This window comes from Helianthus annuus, chromosome 3 (assembly GCF_002127325.2).
Source record: "Helianthus annuus cultivar XRQ/B chromosome 3, HanXRQr2.0-SUNRISE, whole genome shotgun sequence".
Lineage (NCBI taxonomy): Eukaryota > Viridiplantae > Streptophyta > Magnoliopsida > Asterales > Asteraceae > Helianthus > Helianthus annuus.
The window spans coordinates 172261111-172280358 of NC_035435.2; positions in this window are offsets into that span (position 1 = coordinate 172261111).

Below are 19248 nucleotides of genomic sequence, written 5' to 3' on the forward strand. Positions count from 1 at the left end.
CGATTGATCTAGGGTTCCGTAACGGTTGTCGTAGTTCTGCCCGACATAGTCGTTGGAATGTCGTCTCGGGGAGGGTATTACTAATGTTAAAATGGGTTATTATACTAACACGCGTGCGTTTGTGTAAATTATAGATAATCACCGGGAAACTCTTACAGAAAACATAAGACAGCAATGTGAGGAATCTCCTTTTTGTAAACTGTTATTACAAAAACTTAAATATTTTTACAATGTGATTAAGCAGTGATTGAGTCTTTGTAGTCTTCAATTACTTCCGGTATGTTGGGGTTTTGTATACAAAATGTGGAATACGTTACCATTGGACAAAGAGTTAGCCAATGTGTAATATGACCCACCAGTCAGGAATGACAGTACTGAATGAGTAATTGTGTAGACATAAACATTGTAATCGCTCTCAATACTGTAAATTATAAAACTCTTCTTGATTAAACTGGGATTCACTCACCAGTATTTCCCACTGACAAAATGTTTTTAAACGCGTTTTAGGTAACAAAATGTGAAAGCCAACTAGAAGCCAGCTGGACAGCACTGAAGGCTTGGAAAAAGTGGCTATAAAAGTTACCTAAATAAAAGAAGATGTTTTATTCAATAAAATAGGGTTTACCCCTATGAAAATGCTTGTAATGAAAACTTGGGTTTTATCCAATATGTTTAATATTATAAAATGTGGTGTTTTACTCTGATAAAATATTTCCTAACTACGGTCTTGATGTAATTTCTGCTGCCAAATTGATAAACACCGATGTCACCAACACTGAGTTTGCGGCCGCCCATTCTCGGGACAGATAGGGGGTGGGGGTTGCGATAGAAGGTGGTATCAGATCTAAGCCACTGATTCAGCCACAGAATGTTCTAATGACACCAAAATATTACCCAAAGTGTTAGGAAATAAATTATGAAACTACGTGCATAATTGTATATTATTGTTATGTGTTATTTGACTATTTGTTAGTTTACAGTATGAGCGACCAAGGACCATCCGACGCGTACCATCAGTTGTCCGGTTCGCCTAGAAGTAAAGGTGCCTCTTCTCAGCCTGCCCTCTCAGGGTATTCTGCTGATAATAAATGCTCAGTCTGAACAGCCATTCCCTCAGAAAAAGAGAGGATGGTTCAGTAGGGGAGCACATGAGCGTAGGAAACGCATGAGAAAGTTGCAAGAACAACGAGTGCTAGCAGCAGCTAAAAGAGAAACGGATGCCCATATCCAAGACATGCTTAATAGGGGTATAGCAAACATCCATATCTTAGCAACCACAGCAGCCGACCCTAACCAGGAGCAACTGATAGCACCCCAACCATTACAGCCCATGGAAGTAGAAAATAACCCTAAAAATCAAGTAGAAATGCATGATTTTAACCCGGAGGAAATACCTAGGGTACAACACCCAATCCCTTAGACCCAGATTACGACCCATGGTGGGATGACAGTAGGGATTATGTGCAACGTTACCCCATACAAGAAGACATGCCCATGCCGAATCTAGGAGCTTACCCAGGTTTGGACCCTCTAGATCCCTATTACGATAACGATGTATTCATTAGGGAGATCTTAGAGAATCCTTACCCGTTGCAGGAACCCACACCTCAGTTCCCAAATCCGGTACACGCACCTGCACCCCCAATGAGTGCAGAAAATGTGCAAGAGCTCCGAACTTTTGGAGAAGAGATTTTAGAAAACAGTGAGAGAATGAGGCAGGTAGGAGAGCGTTTCGTCTGGAAGTACGCCGAGCGCAATATGGATTTCTGGATGAATCCATATCCGTAAAGGTGATGGTGGAGATGGTAATAATAATAATAATAATAATAATAATAATAATAATAATAGTATAACATAATAATATATATGGTATGTGTGTATGAAAAAAAAACTACGGATGCCTACTACTAGTAGTGTAATTTTTATTTTGGTTGCATTGTAATTTTTATTTTCAGTCCTGGCTTGTACTAGATGCATATTATATAAAAATAGGGTAAGTCGCAATGATCGACGCTTTTGACCAAACTGCGTGTCATGTGATTGGCTATATTAAATGTTATTTTGTGATATTAATATGTAGAAAATGTTTAAAATTCAGATGGACAACGAAGTGAACCAGGAAAACCTGAACAATGAAAACCTGAATGACAATAACCCAAATAATGAGAATCCGAACAACAATAACAATGGAAACCAAGTGGATAATAGTGCCATCCAACACATAGTGGCACAAGGAATTATAGATGCAATGCCATTTATTATTCAAACTGTTAAGGAAGCTGATAATAAAAGTAAGCATAGTAGTAAGCGACCAACTGAACCAGAACACAGCGTAAACAATGGACCCTTACTTCAAGCGCCCATTCCCAAAAGAAGAAGAACCATGCCTTATGGTTGTTCTTATAAGGAATTCTGGTCCTGTAAACCAATAGAATTCTCGAGCAATGAAGGACCCATTGCAGCTCTACGCTGGATAGAAAAGACTGCGGCAGTCTTGAAAATAAGCAAGTGTGCGGAAGAGGACAAGATAATGTTTGCTTCTAATCTATTTAAAAACTCAGCCTTAGAATGGTGGAACACAATCCTCCAGTCTAGGGGAAGTGATAGGATTTACAATATGGAATGGGAGGAATTTAAAAACATGGTAGAAAGGAAATTCTGCCCTCCCAATGAAAAAGAACAAATAGCATATAAGTTTCTCAACCTTAGGATGACTGGAGTGAATAGTAAGGGTTATACTACTACATTCTTTGAATATGCTAGAATAGTGCCAACCCTTGCATCACCAGAACCAGTATTAATCTCCTGTTACATCTAGGGATTAATCGGGGAGATTAGGCATGTAGTCAAGGCAGCTAGACCTCAAACCATAGAAGAAGCTGTAGAACTAGCAAATACCTTGGCAGATGAATTAGTGCGTACACGGGAAGAAGATCAAAGGAAGAACCTAGCTCAAAGGCTTACCCAAGAATTTCGTTTTGGAAATTCCAACCGTAGGAACATAGGTTCTACCTCTCCACCTTATTGCAAATATTGCAAAAGGAAACATTCTGAAAGATGCTCCATATATTGCAATTTCTGCAAAATATCGGGACACAATGAAGAAGACTGCAGGAAGAAAGCCAACAATAGGATATGCTACAACTGCGGAGAACAAGGTCATATCAAGTCAAACTGTCCGAAATTAGCTCCAGCTACGAACAACAAGAACACTAAAAATGCTAGAGCATTTGTTCTGACGGCAGATGAAGCCAAAATGATTCCAGACGTGATAGCCGTACGTTTTTAGTTAATGATGTTTTTGCTAAAGTATTATTTGACTCTGGTGCGAACCAAAGTTTTATTAATACTTCGTTTTGCAAACTTCTTAATCAATCATTAACTAAACTCCCACAAGAATGTCTGGTAGAGACAGCAAATGGGGAAACCGTTAGGATTTCTGAAATCTTGCAGGGAGCAGGAATAGAATTTTTAAATCAAAAGTTTATTGCAAACCTTTACCCAATGAATCTGGCAGGATTCGATGTCGTTTTAGGGATGGATTGGTTAATAGCCAATAAAGCCAGTATTTTATGTGATCAAAATTCAATTCAAGTAAATTCACCAAAGGGTGAAAAGATCACAATTAAAGGAGATAAGCCATCTAGATCCACAAAATTCATCTTTGTGATGAAAACAACAAGTTGTATAAGAAAAGGATCTATAGTGTATTTGATTTCTATAATCACTAACACTAAAGGAAAAGAACTAAAAGACATTCCAGTAGTGTCTCAGTTTTCAGATGTGTTTCCAGAAGAATTACCAGGACTACCACCAGACAGGGAAGTCGAATTCAGAATCCACCTGCTACCAGGGACAGCACCAATTGCCAAAGCACCTTACTGTTTGGCACCCGCAGAAATGTAGGAGCTGAAGAAACAGTTAAACGAATTGTTAGAAAAGTTCATCGCCATGGGGAGCGCCAATTCTATTCGTCAAAAAGAAAGACGGATCGATGCGTATGTGTATCGACTACCGTGAGTTGAACAAGGTCACGATTAAGAATCGGTATCCATTACCAAAGATCGATCATATGTTCGATCAACTGCAAGGAGCTCGATTTTTCTCTAAAATTGATTTAAGGTCAGGATATCATTAATTAAAGGTACAGGAAGAGGACATTCCTAAGACCGCGTTTAGAACAAGGTATGGCCATTATGAATTTACTGTCATGCCATTTGGTTTAACCAATGCCCCAGCTGCATTTATGGACATGATGAACCGAATATGTAAGCCATATTTGGATAAATTACTAATTGTCTGCATAGATGATATTCTCATTTACTCTAAGAGTAAGGAGGAACATGCAAGGCATATGCACGCACTTCTAAGTTTATTAAGAAAGGAAAAGCTTTATGCGAAGTTTTCTAAGTGCGAGTTTTGGTTAGAACGAGTATAGTTTCTTGGACACTTAGTCAAACATGAAGGAATTCATGTAGATCCCACCAAGATCGAAGCAATTACTAAATGGAAAACCCCTGAGTCACCAACCGAGGTTAGAAGTTTCTTAGGATTGGCCGGTTATTATAAAAGGTTTATTCGAGATTTTTCTAGAATAGCCATTCCTTTGACTAAGTTAACCTATAAATCCATTAAGTTTGAATGGGGACCAAAACAAGAAGAAGCATTTAGAATTCTTAAGAAAAGATTAACCCACACACCCATACTAGCGTTACCAGAAGGAATTGAAGACTTTGTAGTCTATTGTGACGCTTCTAACTTAGGTTATGGATGTGTGTTGATGCAACGCCAAAAGGTATAGCTTACGCATCCAGATAGCTTAAGAATCATGAAGATAATTATTCAACCCATGATTTAGAATTAGGAGCCATAATTTTTGCCCTTAAGATTTGAAGACATTACCATTATGGTAGTAAGTTTACCATATTCACGGATCATAAGAGTTTAAGGTATGTTTTTGGGCAAAAGGAATTGAATATGAGACAAAGACGCTGGATGGAGATACTTAGTGATTATGATTGTAATATCCAGTATCATGCAGGAAAAGCCAACGTAGTGGCCGATGCTTTAAGTCGGAAGTATCATGAAAAGCCAAAAAGGGTACGTTCTCTTAAGTTAAATCTGCAAGTAGATTTAAATGATCAGATTAGAAAAGCACAAGAATCAGTAATCAAAGATGATACTGAAAAATTAAAAGGAATGATTAAGGAATTAGAACAAGGAACAGATGGAATTTGGAGATTCCATGAGAAAAGAATGTGGATACCTAAATTAGGAAACCTACGTCACCGTATACTAGAAGAAGCCCATAAGTTTAAGTATACGATGCATCCTGGAAATGGTAAGATGTATCAGGACTTAAGAAAGAATTTTTGGTGGATAGGAATGAAGAAAGATATAGCAGCTTATGTTTCTAAGTGTTTAACTTGTTCACAACTCAAAGCTGAACATCAGAAACCCTCAGGTTTGTTGTAGCAGTTAGAAATGCCAGTGTGGAAATGGGAATTTATAACAATGGATTTTGTTACCAAATTACCCAGAACAAGAAAAGGTAATGATACAATCTGGGTGATTGTAGACAGGCTAACTAAGTCAGCTCATTTTCTACCAATGAAGGAAACTTTCAGTATGGAACAATTAGCTAAGTTATATGTAAATGAAACAGTTTCTTTACATGGAATTCCTTTATCAATTGTTTTGATAGGGATAGTCATTTTACCTCTCATTTTTGGATAAGTTTCCAAAAAGCCATGGGAACCAAGTTAAATCTAAGCACAGCTTATCATCCTCAAACGGATGGCCAAAGCGAAAGGACGATTCAAACAATGGAGGACATGCTTAGAGCTTGTGTAATTGATTTCGGAGGTAATTGGGACGATCACTTACCATTAATAGAGGTTTCATATAATAACAGCTATCATACAAGTATCAACGCTGCACCATTCGAAGCACTTTATGGACGAAAGTGCCGAACCCCAGTCTGTTGGGCAGAAATTGGGGAAAAGCAACTATCTAGACCTGAAATAGTACAAGAAACAACTGATAAAATCATTCAAGTCAAGGGACGATTGAAAACAGCACGTGATCGACAGAAAAGTTATGCTGATAACAGGCGAAAACCGTTGGAGTTTCAGGTAGGAGACAAAGTACTATTAAAAGTCTCTCCTTGGAAAGGAGTAGTCAGATTCATCAAAAGAGGGAAGCTAAGTCCCAGGTATGTTGGACCTTTTGAGATTATTAGAAGAATAGGACCTGTAGCCTATCAGCTACAACTGCCAGAGGAAATGGCAGGAATACATGACGTATTTCATGTATCAAATCTCAAGAAATGCTTAGCTGATGAATCACTGGTAGTACCTCTTAAGGACATAGAGGTAAATGAGCAGTTAAAGTTTGTAGAAAGACCTTTACAAATTGAAGACAGGAAAGTGAAGAACCTCAAGCACAAGAGATTAGTTCTGGTCAAAGTGCAGTGGGACTCCAAAAGAGGACCAGAATACACATGGGAACTCGAATCATAAATGCAAAGGAAATATCCACACTTGTTCCTGTAGATCTCGAGGACGAGCTCTAAAACAAGGTGGGGAGGATATAACAACCCTAAAATAAATCAACACCCTCCTGAAATTTTTCTGACACCCTAATATATTTTAAAATACCCCAATATGTCTTAAAATACACCCCATATGCGAAAACGGACCCCGAATACCTTTATTTTATTAAAAATTAATTAAAAACAAGAAAATTGGGGCTCTCGCGGGGCGTGTAGCCCATGGCTACTGCCTACGCGGGCCGCGACAGCAAGGAGTCAGGGCCGCACCCTAGAGCGCCACGTGTCAGGTCACGTGTGGAGTCTACGGTCCGAATCAGCAACCCAAGGGCCTATCCTAGGGAGCCTCCCGGGCCGCGAAGGCCTTGGCCTGAGTTTACGCAGGGCGGGACGAACACAAAGATCAGCCTTATAAATTACACACATCGGGCCTTCAGTCAGTTCATTCATTTCTCGACTTTCTCTCTCAAATTTCTTATAGTAGGCACTATACTCGGGTATAATATCCCCCTAAATAATGAAGTTCTGCTCCGTTGTAAGTATCATAACCCCTGGATACGTATTAGATACGCTGCCCGATTGATCTAGGGTCCCGTAACGGCTGTCGTGGTTCTGCCCGACGTAGTCGTTGGAATGCCGTCTCGGGGAGGGTATTACTAATGTTAAAATGGGTTATTATACTAACACGCGTGCATTTGTGTAAATTATAGATAATCACCAGGAAACTCTTACAGAAAACATAAGACAGCAATGTGAGTAATCTCCTTTTTGTAAACTGTTATTACAAAACCTTAAATATTTTTACAATGTGATTAAGCAGTGATTGAGTCTTTGTAGTCTTCACTTACTGCCGGTATGTTGGGGTTTTGTATACAAAATGTGGAATACGTTACCATTGGACAAAGAGTTAGCCAGTGTGTAATATGACCCACCAGTCAGGATTGACAGTACTGAATGAGTAATTGTGTAGACATAAACATTGTAATTGCTCTCAATACTGTAAATGATAAAACTCTTCTTGATTGAACTGAGATTCACTCACCAGTATTTCCCACTGACAAAATGTTTTTAAACACGTTTCAGGTAACAAAATGTGAAAGCCAACTAGAAGCCAGCTGGACAGCACTGAAGGCTTGGAAAAAGTGGCTATAAAAGTTACCTAAATAAAAGAAGATGTTTTATTCAATAAAATAGGGTTTACCCCTATGAAAATATTTGTAATGAAAACTTGGGTTTTATCCCAATATGTTTAATATTATAAAATGTGGTGTTTTACTCTGATAAAATATTTCCTAACTACGGTCCTAATGTAATTTCCGCTGCCAAATTGATAAATACCGATACCACCAACACTGAGTTCGCGGCTGCCAGTTCCCGGGACAGATAGGGGGCGGGGGTTGCGACAATTTTTAACCCGCTTATAAGTCAATAAAAGACTTTTATCTAACTAGGTTATTTTTTTAATCCTAGTTAGTTCACTTATTTATTTACCGACATTTTATTAGAATAAAAGATTTACGTTTTCGGGGTGTTACATTTGGGTCTCGTCACGCTACACGACGATGATGAAGAAGCCTATCGTGTGACGCGGCGCTTCAGTTTTCGCCTGGAGACACGTGTTCCCCGCAGCTACGTGGTAGGCCTACGTGGTGACTCATGCCACCTATGCCCTAGGTCACCTCGTCGCGCGGCGCACGACGGCCTCAAATTCTGGACATTTCAGTCTACTCATTTTCAACTTCTTTCTCTCGCTCGCTCATTCTTTTATTATAAACCCCAAAAACCCTAAACCTCGAAACTCTGCTCCGTAGAAGGTGTACAAAACCCTTATCACTAGTACGATACCCTGTCAGATTGATCTGAAACCAATCAACGGATGTCAAAGTACTGGCTGGATAAGGCTATACTTTGTTAACTACGTTGAGGTTTTGATCTCGTGATTATCGTTAAAGTTTGAATTGGGTTAATACACTAATACGAGTTGCATTGTGTGTTTATCTAGAAATTAGAACTTATAACCAGGGGGCTGCTAAACCAGAAAACTTAATGGTTAAGAAAACTTAGCGGTTAAGAAAACTTAGCGGTTAAGAATACTTAGCGGTTAAGAAAACTTAGCAGTTAAGAAAACCTAGCGGTTAAGAAACCTTAGTGGTTAAGTAAACTTAATAGCTAAGGAAACTTAACAGGAAATGAAACTTAGCAGCTAAGTAAGTTAATCAGTTAAACAACTAAGTAAGTTAATTAATTAATCAGCTAAGTAAGTTACTTAATTAAACAGTTAAAGTAAAGTAATTAGCTAAACAGCTAAGTTTAACAACAAAACGGTTAAGTAAGTTTAATAACTTAACATCTAATAGGTATATATAAGGAATGTACATATAAGGAAGATATATATAAGGAAGGTATATATGGGTAGATAACAACTGGGGAAGGTGTATATGGTTAGCTAGTATCTATGGAAGGTTCATCTAGGAAAGGTTTATCCAGGGAAAGTTTATCTAGGAAAGATATATATATAAAACTTCCTAGAAAAGAAAGACATGTTCCTTAAAATAGGAAGCCTATGATTCATTTTTCCTTGCTCATTCCTTCTCTTCTTCTCTCTATACGTTGGTGTTCTAACCAATGATCACCGATTCTGATCGATCAGGGAACCAACTAACGAATGCCAAAGTGCTGCTTGAATAAGGCTATACTTTGTTAACTTACGTTATGGTTCTAATCTCGTGACCATCGTTAGGTTTGAATTGGTTTTACACTTAGACGTATTCTACTCTGTTAAACTAAATGTTTAACTATCAGAAAGCTCAGAACTATAAACTTACTATCAAAATAAATGCTTGATTACCAGAAGATTCAGAATTATAAGTAGATGCTTAACTATCAGAAGGCTTAGAATTAGGAGGCATGTTAAATCAAGAACTATAAACCTACAAGGTGAGTCATTCTCTTTTATTAACATGCTTTCAAAACCCTAAATGTTTTTCAAATTGTACTTACAGTGATTAAGTCTTTGTATTCTTAAATTATAGTCGGTATATAGGGTTTTGTATACATTACTTAATAAGCTTTAGTATTGGACAAAGAGTTAGCCAATAGTAATATGACCACAGTCACCAAAATGGGTGAGTGACAAGTATTGTGGGTAATTGAAAGATATAAACAAAATATTAAAACTCTTAATGCTGTAAATTACAATATTTTTGAAATAACCACTGGTACCACTTGACTGTTCACGACTCCCGTCCAGGGTGTTTACGATGTATCCACGCCGCTACACGCGCGGGTCTTAATGCTAGTTTAATTAAATTCTAATTAAGTTTAGTTTGTACTGTCTACGATATTTTAGATACCCACACTTTTGAGGGAGTGAGAATAGTCTTAACTTTATAGTAGGTGTAATGGCTGCTGCTAGTGAGTCGGGTTGGTCAACAGGTTGACCTCCTTATTTTCCTCATAACAAGCAATGCATTATATGCAACTTAAAAGTATTTATATATTTCAGATATTATTAGTTTGTAGCATGGGTTTAGGATCAAGGTCCTAAAAAATAAGAAGTAGTAAAAAAGGGTATCAAACGAACTCCGATTGACCTCATTCAAGCGGCATTGGAACCGTCTCATCGAACTCTACGATGTGAGATTTTAGGTTTTCACTTTCGGATTTATAGGTTGTAGATTTTAGAGTTTTTGTTTATTATCATTGTATCTTATATTTATCATTGTGTCTTTTCTATGTTTGCGTCATTGTGTCTTGTTTGCGACCCACTTTGTCTTTTTTCCTTGACATTGTGATATATTTTTCGTCATTGTGTTATACTTGGTTGACATTGTGTCATCTTCTGCGATCCATTGTGTCTTTATACACTTCTTATATTTAGGAGCCTTTGTGAAATAACTTACATTTTCAAAGAGTGAGCATAAAAAATAGGTTTGTCGTAGTAAACTTTGACATGCATGCATGTGTGATTGTATATGCTTCATTGTCTCTAGTAATATGGGGGGTCGGAGCGTTCTCAGGTAGTGGAAATGAGGTAGGGGTACTCGGTCAGGTACACCGCTGCCGGTGATTCAGGTGGTGAAATTGGGTTTAAAAAACGGTATCTTTGTTGTCTCTTTGGCCTATGAATTTTTGTAGGTTTTAAGGTGATGAAGAGGGGGTTTTGAATCGGGTTGCACCCCTAGTTATGCTTGGGTTAACCGGATAGGTGATGCCGCTTGAGTTTTTTGCTTGGGTTATGAGGTTCCATCCCATCCCCCTAATATATCTAAGTGTATCCTTAGATTAAAGACAACCGTACATATGTTTGCATCTACTAAGTTTTTTTCATAGAGTAAAGGTGTTAGGTATATTGTGTAAATCTCATTTAAAGAACCGACAGTGGGCATGTATCATGTTAAAGGCACAACCACTTTTAGCCCTATCCTATATAACACTAATGATTAAATTTACATATAATTTATATACCAAATGCTTTAAAAAACGTCTAATCAGCTTCATATGTCTCAGTGAATTCCAGTTGTGGCTTCAGCCATAACACAAAGTCTAACTAAGAAAATCATGGGATAAAGTCACAAAGATAAAGCCGGTGTTGTCCATGTGATTGTTAGTGATCATTAAAACATGAAAAACATAAAAGAATAATTGTCATGTCGTTGTATTTTAACAGGGGCCGGAAAAGATACACTTTAGGCTTTCATGGTTGTTTGTTTGATTTATATTAGATTTTGTGAGGGAAAGTATTTACATATTGTCATGATGTTTTAGACACCCACACTTTTGAGGAATAGTCTTAACTTCATAGTAGGTGTAATGGGTGCAGCTAGTGAGTCGGGTTGGTCAACAGATTGACCTGCTTATTTTCCTCATAACAAGCAATGCATTATAAGCAACTTAAAAGTATTTATATATTTCTAATGTTATTAATTTATAGCATCGGTTTAGGATCAAGGTCTTTAAAATAAGAAGTTGTACAAAGGGTATCAAACGAACTCAACCCGGTGCATGGTTGCATTAGGAAGGTTTAAACCATTCTCACTCGTGCAGCTACGGATCTCCAATTTTCCGGTGGATGCAGAATCTCCAATGAGAAGATCTCTGACTTGTTCATTGTAAATTTCCACCATTTGCACAAAAAGTTCATATCTTACATAATCCAAATCGGAACTTTATCACAAAGTTATACTCCAAACCATTGGTAATGTTTCGGTTTTAATGTTCTTTGGTTTCAATTTTTTAATAATAAAACACCGTTACTAAAGGTTTGGTTCATGGTTTAACCTAAAAACCGTCAAAACTAGACTGGGATACCCCTAGTATGGATGCATATTTTATTCTTCTTTTCCAATCTAAACCCTGGATATATCCCTTCCTTTCTTTTGACCACACCACCACCAAGTTGACACCATCACAACCAGGTAAGTTGTATCTTTAATATCTACTTGATTTATGATTCCCGAATCTCGACCCAAGCAATTTCTAGAACCACCACGCACAACCACCACCAATCACAGTACCACCACCCGGCACCACCACGCACAACAACACCACCACCACTCACATCACCAACATTCTCTAGGGTTTAGAAATTGCTAATTGATGTATTTGATAGCACCCCCATCTGCCACTACCACTCACACCACCAACATCCACTAGGGTTTAGAAATTGCTAATTGATGTATTTGGTGTTTAGAAATTGGTTTGCTGAATCAGGTGCTTAATTTGTTGTTTAAATTGCTATATTAAGTTCTTTAGAAATTGGTTGGTTGAACTAGGTGCTTAATTTCTTGGTTTGATTATAAGTTGTGTGAGATTTTGAATTATATATTTTGGTATATAATTGGTATTACACATGTGATTGTATTTGGTATAATCCAAATGTGAATGTAACACCTATGGTTGTTGGGAAAACATTTATCTCGTATTGGTATTACACATGTGCTTGTATTTTATATTTTGCTGAATCAGGTGCTTAATTTGTTTTTTAAATTGCTATATTAAGTTCTTTAGAAATTGGTTGGTTGAACTAGGTGCTTAATTTCCTGGTTTGATTATAAGTTGTGTGAGATTTTGAATTATATATTTTGGTATATAATTGGTATTACACATGTGATTGTATTTGGTATAATCCAAATGTGAGTGTAACACCTATGGTTGTTGGGAAACATTTATCTCGTATTGGTATTACACATGTGCTTGTATTTTATATAATCCAAAGTATGAAAGTAACAACTATATGTGATTGTATTTGATATAATCCAAATATGAAAATAACACCTATGGTTGTTGGAAAAACATTTATCTCATATTGGTATTACACATGTAATTGTATTTGATATAATCAAAATGTGAATGTAACATGAACTATGGTGTAACGCTTCGCATTTTCATACTTTCCCTATTTAGAAAGCATATTCATATTTCTATTTTTGAAAACTTGTATTCGTATTATGCTCGTATTCATTTCCAACTTTGAAACCCAAGACTTTGATCGTAGTAAAATTCCATACCTTTTACATACGTATTATATCGACAATCAATCGTTAATTACGTCTTTAATTACAATCTAATACTTTTTTACGTCCGAAACGCCATTCACGCATTCACGATACTCAAATTATACTTACATATGTGTTATATACTTAAAATCATGCCAAAGCACCAAGTTTTAGCTAAAATGAAGGACAAACCAAAGTTCAGGGACTAAAATGCAAAAGACTCAAAATCTGGCTAAATGAGGCATGGCGTTATGCGACGGCAGGCGTGGCGTAATGTCTAGCCCCCTTATCCGCAGAAAGTTGCTACCAGCTCTTGCATTGGCCATTTTTTCAACCACATTTCTCACCTAATTGCCTTTAAAGCTCATTTAACACTTAAACCTAATCATCCACTATATAAACAACCTCCCTAACCCTCATTTGCATTATCTAAACACTTCTAAACTATCAAAATACTCTCAAATTAGTTGCCAACATCAGAAAACTCATATTGTTCTAAGTGCCATAGTGAGCACTATACTTCACTTTCTTCATCTTTTCTTCATCAAATCTTCCTCTACAAATCTTGGAGCACCTCTAGGATTGTTTCCAAAAGATTACCATGGTAATCTAAGGTGGAACATCACCATTTTGAGGTCCAAACTTTCTATTTTGGAAGAAATTTTGTTTAACTTTTACAAAACTATGTTTTTCTTAGCTTAATCTTATTCCTACTTGTTCTTGAACCTATCTAAGGTTAGGAGACTTGTTGGGAATAGATTCTTATAAGTTTAAGAGGTACAAACACCTCTAGACTTTCTGTTTTGATAGGGTTTAAGACAACCTACAAGTGTTGAAACCATCCAAGTCTACCATAGTTCATATGGAAAGACTTGTGTTTTGGTGAAAGTCCGAACCTTGGAAGCTTGGGCTATCCTAACTTGTTCCACACCTCACTTGATGTTTTAATCTTTTTATTCCAAGTAGTTTGCTAGAATTAAAGTAACTTAACCTCGTCTAGCCCCCGACACTTATTTAACTCTTTCCATGTCGGGTATGACTCACCGGGTTAAAGCTTACTTAGCTACTTGATACATTAGTTAGTTATATATGTTTCCTTTTCATTCATGACCATCTGAATTATCCTTGTGATGATTTGTGTATTGGTGAATCATATAAAGAGGTGTTCATACCTCCATGCTTGACTTCCATGAACTCTATGATATTATATGACGGACTTGTTATTAGTTATACTATATAAAATACAAATATAAATATAACCGAATTCTTGATGTCAATCGAACTATGGATTACACGTTGTGAATATAAGTTATATTATCTTCATTCTTTATTCCTCGTTTGTGATTCTAATGGGCATGTTCGGACCCATGAAAACACTTTAAAACTTAGTGTCCAAATGAGTGTCTAGACAAGATATACTTTTATGCATATATACTTTTATACTTGACTCGGAATCCAACATTCCATAAATCAAACACCTGAATATCTTCATTCTCCTAATCTCACCAACTCGTAAATACTCGAATAATCGGAAAGCTATGCAAAATTGTGAGTACACTCGATCACCCTTTTTACGCTTTACACTTTTGGGTGCAATATGTTTAACCTATCAAATTACACATTCACAATCATACTTTAGGCAAATACAAACAATCCATACATGCATGCTTAAAATACGTGATACTTGATTTGTATAATTGGAACATTCTTATGTAATTCACTTGCCATTAACTTCGTACGAGCCTCCCTTAACATGTATAGCGCTATAGGAGTAACGCACCGCCTGTATTCTTGAGGTCATGTTAAGTCTTTAATTCATTACGGTAATCAGAGGGTTGACTTGTAAAATTGCATGCCATGATACATTAATCTTGTGAACTATTTTTGCCATGCGGATTCGTTTAAACCAGCTTTACATACTTATGCTATATGAAACTTGTGTACTCGCCAATACTTTGTGTGTTGAACTATACTTTTAAACATATTACAGGAATTCAATGATGATGATGACAAATGGAACTTATTAGGAAGGACTAGAAACGCGCCAAACTTTAAATTTATGTTCATAGATTAGTCATACATTACTTGTTGTATTTTGTTTTCAAATTCATGTACTTGAACCGTTAGCAATGAAATGAAATATTATTTATTAAATACTTGTCATATTTAGTGTTATGAAGTCTCGATCAATCTATTTACGTCTGCTCCGATGATTCCGTCATCGGTTGGAGTGTGACATATGGTTGCTAGGAAAACATTTACCTCACATCAGTATTACACATGTGTGATTGAATTCGAGATATGTATTTGATATTTTTATATAATCCAAATTTGAAAAATAAAGATATATGTAACAAAAATTCTAAAATCTCAAGCCTTCTGTATCAACAAACATGAATCGTCATTTTATTACCTTCTAGTTCATTGTGTGACGTACCTTCGGGAACCTTTGGTCCTTTGAAAGAAATCTATCTTATATTTTTGTATTACACACGTTATTGAATTTGATATATGTTTTTGATATAATTCGAGTATAAAAAAATACGGATATTGGTAACTTTTTTTGGAAGAATTTTGAAATCTCAAGCTTTTTACTCGAACAAAACAAGTCATTTTATCACCTTCTACATGTTCACTCATTGACCTCTTCACTAAGCGACATACATTTTTGTGTTTTCCTTCTTGTAATTATCAAGATAATCAAGGACATGACATAAGACAATGCTTGAGAGTTAAGACTCGAGAGTATAAAAAGACGTGTACAAAAATAATCCTATGATTTAAACTTCGCATTTCCTATTAAATTGTTATACATTTTAATATTTACGTATTTATGAAACTATATTTTTATATGACTATTTAATAGCGGCATCTAGGGCTGTAAACGAACTGAACGTTCAGTGAACAGTTCGTGAACCGTTCGACAGGAAGTTCATTTATGTTCGTTCGATTAGCTTACCGAACGAACACGAACAAAATAAATCATTCGGTTAGCTTCACGAACGAACATAGGTCTCGTTCAATTGACTGCGTTCGTGAACGTTTGGGTATGTTCGTTCATTTTCGTTAGATTACATTAATAAAATAAACATTTTATCTAAATATATTGAAAACTTGAAACCCTATTTTTTCTAAGTTAGCTAAAATTTGGATATTCTAATACATTTTTTAGGATAATTATGTCTAACTTAGTTAAAATTTGAATAATTATTTTTAAGTTAGTTAAACTTGATTCATCGTTTGGTGGTTGAAGTAGATTTCTTGTATTTTGATTTATCGTTTAATGGTTGTATTTAACTACTTATGTCCAATGTTTAAGGATAACAATGGTTTTTTTTAATTTCACACCCCGCTTGAGGTGTGCACATATAATGTATATATGTGTGGGCTCTCGGGAGGCAAAAGTGAAGTGACACTACTTTTAATGTTATTTTACTAATTTGGTGAAATAACATTAAAAGCAGCGAAAGGTTAATCATGTACCATGTTGTGGCGTTGATAGCCGAAAGACATGGGGATACATGCACTAATCGGCCTTTCTCCCGGTTGTTAAGTATCATGTACCTTATGTCCAAGGCTTGATGCAAAGCAACTATTGAGCCGGGGGTCTCACTGAAAGCAGCCTCTCTATTATACGGGGGTAGAAGTAATGGTGTCTATATCTTACCTCCTCAGACCCTGCCTTAGCTTCATATTGTTGGGATTTACTGAGTACGATGATAAGGATGATGAATATTTATTTTATTTACAAGTTAAATGTTCATTTACGTTCGTTTTTATTTGCTAGCGTCCGTTTGTCTTCGATACCAGTGTTCACGAACTGTTCGTGAACAACTTAATTTCCCTAACGAACGAACACGAACATAAACTTATGTTCGATATGCGTTCGTAAACATGTTAATTTTCTTAATGAACCATGTTCTTTCGGTTCGTTTACAGCCCTAGTGGCATCTAACATGTTGACTTATTACAAGTAGGGTGTTAAGAGTTGTAATGGATGCTTTCTTTAGAAAACAATGTGCACACATACTATAATTTTTATTAATGTTCATACACCTTTCGTATAACTCATTTTACATTTTACATTTTGAGTAAACTTCCGTTTTGCTCCCTGTGGTGTGGTCGTTTTAACGGTTTTGCCCCGATCCTTTAAAAATAGTCATATTCCTCCAATAGTTTATTAGGTTTTTTTTTCCAATCAGCTCCCCGACACTAACTCCATCTAAATTGTTTGTTAACTATAAGGGTATGTTGGTAACTTCAAGTATAAAACTAAGGGTATTTTGATACAAGTAAATATTTTATATTATACATACTAAAATATTATATATATATATATATATATATAACAAAACACATCTATGTAATCTCTCTCCTCTCTCTCCTCTCTTCTCTGTCATCAACAACCACCACCACCACCACCACCATCATCAGCCACCACCCCCACCCACTCCAGACGACCACCAACCACAACCACCACCACCACTGCCACTTCACCCAAACCCTAACACCAGCCTCATCACTCCAAACGGCCGTTGATGTGCGTAAGTGTATATATGTTTTAGATGTATATTTTAAGCTCCTTTTACACTTTTTAGCCAAGTTTTAAATTTATAGAACACGATATTTACTAACACTAAACACACATATGGGGAAGTGCACCCATCGTGGACATAGTATAGTGTTGGTAAGATACCGAGGTCGTCCAAGGACACAAGAGCTTTTAGTACCGGTTTATTCTCAACGTCTAACCAAATCAAAATGTTAGAAAAAGGTTTTTAAACTAAGAAAATAAAACTAACTAAAATGCTGAAAAATAAAATAAAAATAAAAACAGATAGACAAGATGAATCACTTGGATCCGACTCGTGTATAGTGTAACCTTTGATTATTTTCGCACTTTTGCACTTGTTTAAGAGATTATCTTAGTTATTGTATTAGGCCCCTCTTTTGAAGGCGACTTTACCCTCAACCCAGTAGTTTGAGTCAGCAAGGATACAATCCTAAAGGGTCGGATTATTGAAAGATAATTAATTAAGTTATTAATGCATAATGTGGTAGGCCCCTCTTTTGAAGGCGACGTTACCCTCAGCTAAGTAGTCTGAGTCAGCAGGGATATAGTCCTAAGTAGTTGGGTTAAAGTTTTAATAGTAGTTTAACTTATGAGGGGATCAAAGAGTTTGGACCCCCGCCATCCAAAACCTTTGGGTATTGAAGGAGGTCCTACTAAATTTGACCCAGGTCCTTTGCAGGATCTATACACTGAACAATGGCAAGACTCTTACCAAACTGTTCCCTTAACCCCCGACCAAGTAGCCAACATACCTCCATATAGACCGTGGAAATATGAATGGTGAAAATCTTTTATTTTATATAGACAGTAAAATAATGCCAAGACACCACGGACAAATGATAAGGAAGAATCACCTTCAACATAAGAAACTAGGAATTAAAGTCATTAATACAAAACCAATTAAAAAGTGCAAAAGATTAAAAATAAAAAGTATTACACTAAACACTTGTCTTCACCAAGTGATGTAAGAGACTTAGGCAAACATGGCCTTTGATTGTCAAGAACTCTTACGATCAATCTTAGATCCCGAGATGACTCACACACTCTATGATGGACAATAGATGATGGTGTTATGGTGGTGGTGGGTGGTGGGTGAAGTGTGAGAGAGGTGGTGTGCCAAGGGATGAGTTGCAAGAGCTCCAAATACTCCTATTTATAGGCTGAACTGAAGCTCGGGCACGACCCCGTGTCCATCTGACACTCTCTTTCTTCATTAATTGTAATTCGCAATTACAATAAATGCGCATGCAGCAAGTTGACCACGCCCTCGTGTCCGCTGGGCACGGCCCCGTGGTGGGCAGTAGAAGCTTCTATGGGTTTGTCTTTTCTGCAGCTTCTTGGGCACGGCCCCGTGCTCGCTGACCACGGGGCGTGTTGAGTCTTCTGTCTTCTTTGTTTTGCTTGAGAAGATGTTGTCGGGGGGTCGGGCTTATCACTTTTGTTTCCTTTCTTGTATTTATGTTAGATTTTGCTGTCGTTTTGCTTCTTTTGTTATTTTGAGCTCATTTAATCCTGAAAATACAAAAGGAAGACAAAAGCACACTTTTTCCAAGATTAGTACTAAAAAAGGGTTAGTTTTAAGCCACAATTGATGTAATTTATATGTTGCATTTTGTGCACATCAAATA